The sequence below is a fragment of the Lepisosteus platostomus genome, chromosome 3, assembly GCF_059453375.1.
Source record: "Lepisosteus platostomus isolate fLepPlt1 chromosome 3, fLepPlt1.hap1, whole genome shotgun sequence".
In the NCBI taxonomy this organism is placed as follows: Eukaryota; Metazoa; Chordata; class Actinopteri; order Semionotiformes; family Lepisosteidae; genus Lepisosteus; species Lepisosteus platostomus.
Window position 1 is genome coordinate 292505 of NC_142613.1, and position 9314 is coordinate 301818.

Sequence of the window (9314 nt, forward strand, 5' to 3'; positions counted from 1 at the left end):
TGAGGAAGAGACAGTGAGCCTGTCTATCAATATGTACAGTATGTAATGTAAATGTGTTAATTGTATCTGCTTTGACAACACTATAATTCATTGGTCATATTCCTTATTGGTCATTGGTCATTTTTCTCTGTACACCTGACAGAGACTGGAGGAGGTGCTGTTGTCCCACTGCATGGCACCAGTGGGTCCGTGTGATTGTGGTCTATGCTCAGAGCCACGGCTTCATGGCTTTGTGTGGCTGAGAAACATCTTATTCCCAATGCCCACAGGTGCTGTTTGTAAAGCAGAGACCAGCTTTACTTCAAGACACACTAACACAATCCCTCATGTCAAACACAAACATCTAAGATCTCCTATCCAACCAGTCACGGTTCACTGTCCTGAAAGGTGCTTTACAGAATCAAGTCAGAGGAGCCGGCTACGAAAGTGCTGAAGAAGACTGATATAAAAAACACCCAGACATTATGGGGTTTGCAGAATAGCTTAAAATAACTGTAACGGAAGAGTTCTTTCCAGACCCTATGTGGACGATACAATCCGAAGTAGTGAGGAAACACTGGGGAAAGAGTCATGCAGGAGACTGGACTGGAGACAGGGGGCGTGTCCATGGTGTGCAGGTGTATGGGGAAGGTGTGGCCGATCCAACAACCCAAAGAATACATCCGTAGGCGAATCCAAGAAACGGGCAAAAGTCCATGGCCAGGTGATCCATCCACGACGAAGGATTAAAAACAGGAACCGGGTCGGAACCGGCAAGGGGAACAGGAACAGAGACTTAAAAACATGACGGAGCCAGATGCATCAGGACCCGGGTTCGCATGATATGGGAATCAGATGCAGAGCCTGGAACTGACTGAGTATCTGGCTTTTAAGGGAGATGGGAAGGAGGCTGGAACAAGGGACAGGTGCACAGAATTTTATCCAAAGTGAAAAGAGCCAGAGCGCCCTTAAAGAGGAGGGACTACAATCGTGACAATAACTTTTAATAACATTACTAAGAAAAATAATAATACATTTTGCCTTTTTTTATTATTGCATTTGCACATTCAAAATATTAAAAAGATGTATGCAAAGTTTACAAAAACTTTATTACATTGACAGACTACATAGAGGCACCAATTTAAATTTTAAAACTCCACTCAGTTCTTCCACACAATACTTTAGTGTTCTGCCACATATTCCATCTAGACCTGCTGCCTTGTTGACCTGAATCTTTTTAAAATGGTTTGCAACTGTACGAGCTGATATTTGCAGTGTTTTTCCTGCTGTAAATAACTGTCAGAAATAATTGAGTTGAGTGGAGAAACTATACTTTTCGAAAATGAATTAAAAACTTAAATTTAACTAATCAGGTAGAGCCTGTCCACTTATTCCATCTACTAGGATAAATTTGAGACCCTCATTGATATTGACTGTGGCCATAGTTTTAATGTTCTGCCAGGCAGTGTGCAGAATAACTTGCTTAAATTCCTAAATGGAGCAATGGATACATTTATAATGGGTGTCTGGAGCACCTCTAAAGCATCATAGAGTGAACATTGATGCGACTCATGCAGAAACAACAAGAAACTGAACATGAAAGCACAAACATGAATGTAGCAGTTTAGGTTGGACATGCTGAAGAAGAACTCCTGGATAGCAGCACACAGGCCCTGAGAGACTCACTGACTCTCAGGAGCAATCTGAGGTCACTGCACTGCACATTAGAAAGCTTACAAACTAGGGGAGGCTGTTTCGATTCATCCCGATTCATCCCAAGGGGAGGGGATGATGTCACTCAGAGCAGGTCAATGCTGGAGCACGTAGATTCTGGAGGACTGGTACTCACAAGCTGCAGTGGCTCCCTTCTCTTGCTTTCTCTTCTTTTTGTTACACAGCAGGAAGAGGATGAAAAGGATCAACAGCAACAGCACCACTAACATCACCCCCAGGACTATAGGCTTCAGCAGGGACTCTAGAGTGAAAGAGAAATCCTAATGGTGGATCCCAGGAACTCGTTCTGAACCTCAGGCTCTTCTCCACAGAATCCGTGGAAAGCTAAGAGCAGTGGGTGGTGATATCGCTCTGAAGCACTGACATTCATATCAACAGTGTTAGGAGGTTTATCTATGAATAAAGGATTGGAGGGCTTGATAGAAAACATATGCGCTCATGAATTAGAAATGGAATGTCATTCTCAGTAGGGAACACTTCAATATTATAAGGGCTTACTAAAATTGTTGTTCATTTGCAAAAATGTTTGCTTACATATTGCAAAGTATTATAATTTCATGTCATGAGCAGTTTGTGAAGATCCCAATGAATGTAAAAATACAGTCCAATGCAGCCTCCTCTATCACTGGAAATTAAAAAGGAAAGTGAAAATGCTTTAAATTCTCAGAACAATTTTCTTTTCATGCACAACACAACAAAGCATTTTCAGCCATTCTGATTCCTTACCTCTCTTACAGTTAGGGGCATCAAAGCACTTGAAGGTGAGACAAACGTCCGATTGAACACTTCAGCCTCATAGCTGCAGGTGTAATTCCCCATGTGGGAATACTGTGCAGCAGGAACCGAGAAGGTGACGGAGCCACTGTAGGTGCTCTCTGACTGAACAGCCATTCCATTGATCTGCAGGTGAAAGGCACCACCTTAACAGAGCAAGTGATGGTGAAGCTGTTGCCTAGGGTCACCTCTCCATCGGGTTCGCTGATGGTGATTCTGGGCTGAAGTTCATAAGCAGAATAAGAGGCTGGATGTTACTATAATAGAGGGCAAAGGTCAAGGGATGCAGGAGGAGTGCCTGTGGGTGGAAGATGAAGAGGGCAGCTCAAGGCTGAAGGGAGAGTGAATGTTGCAGCTAGATCTTTACACCTGGGGTGATCAAGGGAAAACTCTTCTACACGCTTTTAACTTCAGATTTTACACTTTAAAACTTAAATCCATCTCTTTCCAGAAGAGTCACAACACAATGCTATAGAACAGTGGTTCTATCCTGGAGGAACAGTGTGCCTTTCAGTTTTTGCACCCGCTGTATTCTTGATGGTTGTAGGAGTTCATTATGGGGCATGTACTGTATGTAAATTTGCGTTCAAATGGGATTTGTAATGTAAATCAAACCTGTACTTACTTCTGAGTTTCAGAAATGCTCTCATTTATGTTATGTGTTACATGAAATGTAATAGAGTGGACCTCTGCAAAAAGAGAAACACTACTTATGGTGTTATGTGATATAGTGTTGTCATGCCATCTGTTTCTGAGCATCACAAATCGATCAAGTAGTAAGAGCACCTTAATCAGAAATATGGACAAGCTAGTTAAGGAGAGGCTGTGTACAGTCCTGTGTGCTGAAGGTGTGGGAGACAGTACCCTCAGTTCCTGGGTATTTCTGACACACAGGGCTGATCAAAGAAACAAGTTAAATAAAGTTATCAGTTCGCACAATAGCTATAGAGACATTGTGTTCCTCCAGGACCAGGGTTGGGAGCCACTGCCGCAGAACAGCGCAGAAGAGATTCAGGAGTTATACATTTAGAAAGAAGCCCTTTGTCAGTCTGGGCAGCTGGAGGAAAATATGCAACATGCTCTTCTGGCAAGATGAGTGCAAGTTAAATTTGAATGACTTAAATCAGTCAGAAATGTAGAGAAAGCTTTCAGCAGAATTCAAAGAGGATCTGCAGAGGAGAACATCCACGGATTGAAGTGTGGGTGGAAGTATTATCTTTTTTAGGTATAATTCCCTGCTGAATATGTCCTATAAAGTTGCTTTTTTCCAACATTTATGATAAAGAACAGAATTTAAGAACAATATAAAAGAAATAGTTTTATACATGAGCTCACAAGTGTATATATTGTCATTATCTGGACTTGTTTCAGAATGACTTGTGATTGTGCAGTACACTCTGAAGCATGTTGACAAAGTATTATACCATGATGACTAAAACTATAAAACATGCTTCCTCTAATCTTTAAACTGAAAGGTCATTATATGTTGCAATACATATTTTTGGCAAAAGCAGCACAACACCCTAGAATGAGGTCATCCTCATGAGAAGAGAAGGGACTGGTCCACGAAAGTTTCCAGTTTTAAAACTACACGTCAGCACAAAAGAGAGTCTCCTGCTCAACTCACCCACTATGATGTCTATGGAGTCGCTGCGAGGAGAGCTGAAGGTCTGCCCTCTTCCCTGGACTCTGTACTGACAGCTGTAGCTGCCCTGGTGTGAGGAGTCCAGGTCAGACACCCTCAGCTCCACTGTGGTCTGTGTCCGGGTCACAGTGGGGCTCCCTGCACTGCTCCTGTACAAGTCAAAGCCAATGCTGGTGTGGAGCCTGGAAAGCAGCTGAAAGAGACGTCTTCTCCAGGACTGAAGGCAGGGTGAGGGGACAGCAGGGACAGGCTGGGCTTCTGAATAACTCCTGTTAAAATAAGAAAAAACACAGAAAAGGAGTCCAGCCCCTGGCTGCAGCTCTGCCTCCCCCAGCCTGCAGACGGACAGTCTGAGAGCACAGCCTCGTCCCCGGAGCACCCGACCCCACCCAGCAGGACAGGACCGCTGCCCTGCCCGTAGACGGCTCCCGGAAGAGCCAGAAAAAATAACTGGGAAATAATATTTTGTCTAATTTTGATTAAAAAGAAAAGATGAAAGTAACATGATATTAAAAGTGTAGAGGGCAGCAGTGGGCTGGGCAGCTGCCAGTGTGAAAGGCGCTTGAGGCACTCAGGCTGGACTCCACACGGACTCCTCCCTTGTATTTCTGAGACTGGCTGGAGGACTGGGGACCCAGAGACATCCCTCTCATACAGCCCCTTCCCTGAGATCAGGAGGGTGGAGGTGATGATGCTTTTCCTTATCAAACAGAGCTGTTCCACCCTGTGCCCCTTGAAAAGCCCTTGATGGGGCACCAGTGTCCACACAGGTCTGAGCATGGCTGTGAAGAGCAGCTGCAGTCGTCCTCAGACCTACTGAAATCTGATAACAGCAGCATTTGAATCCTGCAGCTTTTAGAGAGCAAGAGAGGAGACCTGTGACACTTCAGACTTGGTGACCCACACACTGCAGGATTCTGTGTTGTGTAATAAAAGTACCTACCTGCTACCGTGATCACATTCAGAATTCCCAAACACTTGCCTGCAAGCAGAGAAGGAGAAAAAGAAAATCAATTTGCTCAATGAATTAATTTGTTAATTGAAGCAATGTCAGATATGGAGAAGTCAGCATAAACAACTGGAAAACCCAACTTGTGCAAAGTCAGCAGCAAAGATACAAAGTGAGCAAAAAATGTCCTAGAATGAGGTTAAAAGATTTCAATATATTGTTCCACATTTTTAAAAAAGTCTGACATCCCAGCCCAAAGACCTTCTTCAGAAGTGGGCAAATCACACTTTACGTAAGACACTTAAAAAGACAGAAATATCAGAGGTGTCTGTAATGTGTAAATATCATATTAACAGCAGGGTTTTAAATTTACAATTAATCTAAATGCAAACAACAAGCAAGGCAGTCAGATTCCTTGATTTATAAAAGTCATTTCATTTTTACATGACACTCATTGGTCACAAACCTGTCATTGCAGTTCTGTAGGTTAAACAATTCAGCCAGTTTGAGAAGCATCAGGTCAGATGTTGGAAATTATCTAATAAAACTCAGGGAAATTCCAGCTCTACCCTTCAGACAAGTTCAGGTATTTTTTTTCATTCTTATCAGCGAGTTGGTCTTTCTGCTGCAGTTTTGTCTTGGTTTAAAACACTGATTGATGTCATTTTCTCTCTTTAGTTAAATCTCTTTCTCACACTGTTAACGTCCCTCAGGACTCTACTGTCAGTCCAGTCTTATTTGCATTTAGCCTTCAGACAACATTCTTTAACATCTTGGAATTTGATTTCAGTCTTATACTGCCAAAACACATATTCACATGTCCTCTGGGTCATCAGACAAAAGACTTTAAAATCAGTCTAGATGAAGAAAAACTTTGGCCGTAAATTAACTGAAATTTAAAATGACTGCACGGACCTTTGAATAAAAAATGCACTTAGGTGCTGATGAGATATAGTGCATAGATATATAGCTCATGTACAAATCATATTCTACACTTCACACTTGACAGAGGTGAGCACCACACAGCACACAGCCTGCCAGGGTACTTAAAAACTGAATATAATTGTTTCTTGTTTAACATTCCTACTGAGAGGACCATAAAAGCACAGTCAGAGGAGCCACAGACAACAAATTCTTAATCATTCTGCAAGTCCTACACACATCCGACATTAACTGCTCTTTCTTTTTTTCTTTTCAATTGTAAGGTGCTCTTAACTTCCTAGTTTTGTTCATCATTTAACTTTTAAATAGCCCAACAGAGCTTCAGATGGTTTTACACAGCTGCACTTGCTATGAAGACATTTCATAATGCTAATCTAATTCTCATCCGGGAAAGCAGATTTGGAGTAAATTTGAAAACACCTGTTTTTCAAACATTTTTTAAATATGCTGACAAGTTTTCTGGAATTCAGTATTGTTTTTTTCTTTATAACTGGGTTTTGGTCCAGATTTGTAAGCTTCCTATTTCATTAGCTTGAAGAAAAACTGAATTCAAATGAGCTTTAGCTGAAAAAACAGAACTTACAGAGCAACAAAATAAAGACAGTCCTCAGCATCCTGGTGCAGACTGGAATTTCAAAAGACTGCCTCACCTCTGACACAGGCAAGAGAACTGCACCACTGCACTGATACACAGAGCAGGGCGATACCACTGACACACACAGCAGAGCTGTTCCACTGACACACAGAGCAGTGCAACACCACTGACACACACAGCATGGCAACACCACTGACACACACACAGCAAGTTGACACCACTGACACACACAGCATGGCAACACCACTGACACACACACACAGCACGTTGACACCACTGACACACACAGCACATCGACACCACTGACACACACACAGCATGGCAACACCACTGACACACACACAGCACGTTGACACCACTGACACACACAGCACATCGACACCACTGACACACACACAGCACGGCAACGCCACTGACACACACAGCACATCGACACCACTGACACACACACAGCACGGCAACGCCACTGACATGCACTGCAGGTGAAGCACCACTTCCTTTTCACACATATGAAACTTTTGATATTTCTTTTGTCTGAGAGCATAGTAAATCATATAAATAGGAAAGGCAATACTCTCCATTCATTGCATTTTATTGTTTTTTTCTTAATACTACAGAACTTTTGTTATTATTACCCATTTCTGAACAAGTATATACAGTAGTTGGGCAGTTACTGAGATTTGTGCTCAGATTGAAAGCACTGCTCCTGAATTAGTGAAGTGCTTGTCACTGTCTGACCACACTCCCTTCCTCTGCATTGATGTGGCAGTTGCCAGTATCTCATTGTATCAGTTTGTTTTTCTGTTTTGGCCTGTTGCTGTGTAAAACATGCTGTGGTAAGAACACAACATCCATAAGGCAGCAAATGAGAGGTGCCATTTTTGTCCAGTTTTCTCCATTTGCACCCAAGAGCTAGCTGATCCCAGAATCTCATCCTACCTGTCACACTCACACATAATCAGTCACCTAATTCTGACAAACGCCGACGTATTCCTACGACCTTAGCCAGTCAGACACCAGCCCGAGCCAATTCCCGAAAACGACAGCGCACGATCGAATCACCCTATCATGTCTCTCGCTCCTCACCATACCTTCGATTTAAACCTCCTCAACCATCACTTCACTACTTGGTATTGAACAGTCTGCTGTTTTCCTGAGCTCATCACCCTCTAAACCTTTTGCGAACCCTCTCTTCAGCCTCCTGGATTTCGACACTGCCTGCCGACTCATCTTTCTCTATTGGATATGTTCGCTACCCGACCTGCAAAGGTCTTTATACCACTCATGACACTACCTTCCTTGAAAGACAGTTTCTTTCATTGGTTTGTCATGGGCGACACCATGCCTTTTCAGTGTGTACCATCCCTGCAGCCTGCGTGGTGTAGTAAGAGATTACTCAAGAGATGGTCTTCTGTCCCAGGACAGACATACAGACTCAGCAGGACACTCATATTTACAACACCTGAGTCTTACCCTCAGAGTCTTCCCTCTGCGAGCTCTTCTCCGGCTCTGCGAGGTTCTGGAGTGTCCCTGCAGGCTCTGCCCTGACCTGCTGCGCACTTTCAGTGTAACACTTCTGCACTCACATCGGGAAAGACCTTCCAAGCCTTTTTATTACACTGCGAAAGCTCCAAAGCTGAAGGGGTTTTGATGCTAAAAGCCTCTTCTTCGTGACTTGCTTTAGTTACAGTCTCAAGGAGACCAGCAACAGTCATGGTTGTAGGGAGCAAGAGTGCAATTAAACGGGTTGAGGAGAGAGTGGAGAAGTACAGCCCGGGTCTGCTGTCTCACTCTTATTCCTGCTGGAGTGGTGCAGCACCAGCTGTGCTTGGGAGAACAGCAGATGTTATTCCTAAGCCTTTATCAAAAGTCTTCCAGCCGTCTCACCCTGACAATACGAAATAATTGGAAAACTGGCAGAGATTCCCCATCCGTGGAAAGGGTGACACAACTGAAACTGGTAATAATAAACCAGTAGGTCATAAAATAGAGAAGACTAAATGAAGACCTGTTTGAAGTATCCAAAATCATCAAAGGTGCTGAACCATTGACTTTGAATTAAACACAAAGCAGAGGACACCACTGAAAACTGCATGGAAGTGTATTTAAAAACCAGGAAAAGGAGATATTTTCTTACATTAAGGTTTGTGACAGTCTGGAACCAGGCACCAGGCCATGCTGTTTAAGACCTCTTGTCTTCTTTCAATAAATGGCTGGATGAGATTCATGGATCAATTAGCTAGTAGCAGCCAAAAGAACTGGAGGGGTCTTATGGGTTCTTGTTTGAAACCTCTCTGATGTGGTTGTGATTGCGGTTCACAGCAGAGCCTGAGGAACCTTCACGAGACACCTCTGACAGACATGACAGGCATCACATCACGTGCAGCACCAAGTAGCATCAGTGTGTTTAGCCGCTCCAGAAAATGAAGCACATAATAGGAATCAAAAGGATGTTGCCATGGCAGCCGAGCGTTGCCATGGTTTTGTTTGGGGTAACAGTAGCACATCTTACTCTCCATCTGTCAAGCAAGGAGTTGAGGTCAAAAGCACTGTGGTATCCTGTGTACACGGCGAGCCTCGATCATTTGTTCCCTCGCTCACTGCACACCAAGAAGCGACAGACACACCGTACTCCAGAATCATTACAATATCCTCCTAGTTTCTTCATTTCTTATGAAGAATGTATTACATTTGAA

The 9314-nt window shown here is 43.3% G+C and overlaps 1 long non-coding RNA gene across 1 annotated transcript; it reads right to left on the bottom strand.

Annotated features, from left to right (window-relative positions):
* Positions 1-4333: 4333 nt before the first annotated feature.
* Positions 4334-6820, bottom strand: LOC148673890 (uncharacterized). Its single transcript, XR_015932658.1, has 3 exons — positions 6607-6820; positions 5076-5114; positions 4334-4401 (listed from the first exon to the last, which is right to left on the bottom strand). It is a non-coding gene; the product is annotated as an uncharacterized LOC148673890 (long non-coding RNA).
* Between the last annotated feature and the right edge of the window lie 2494 nt (positions 6821-9314).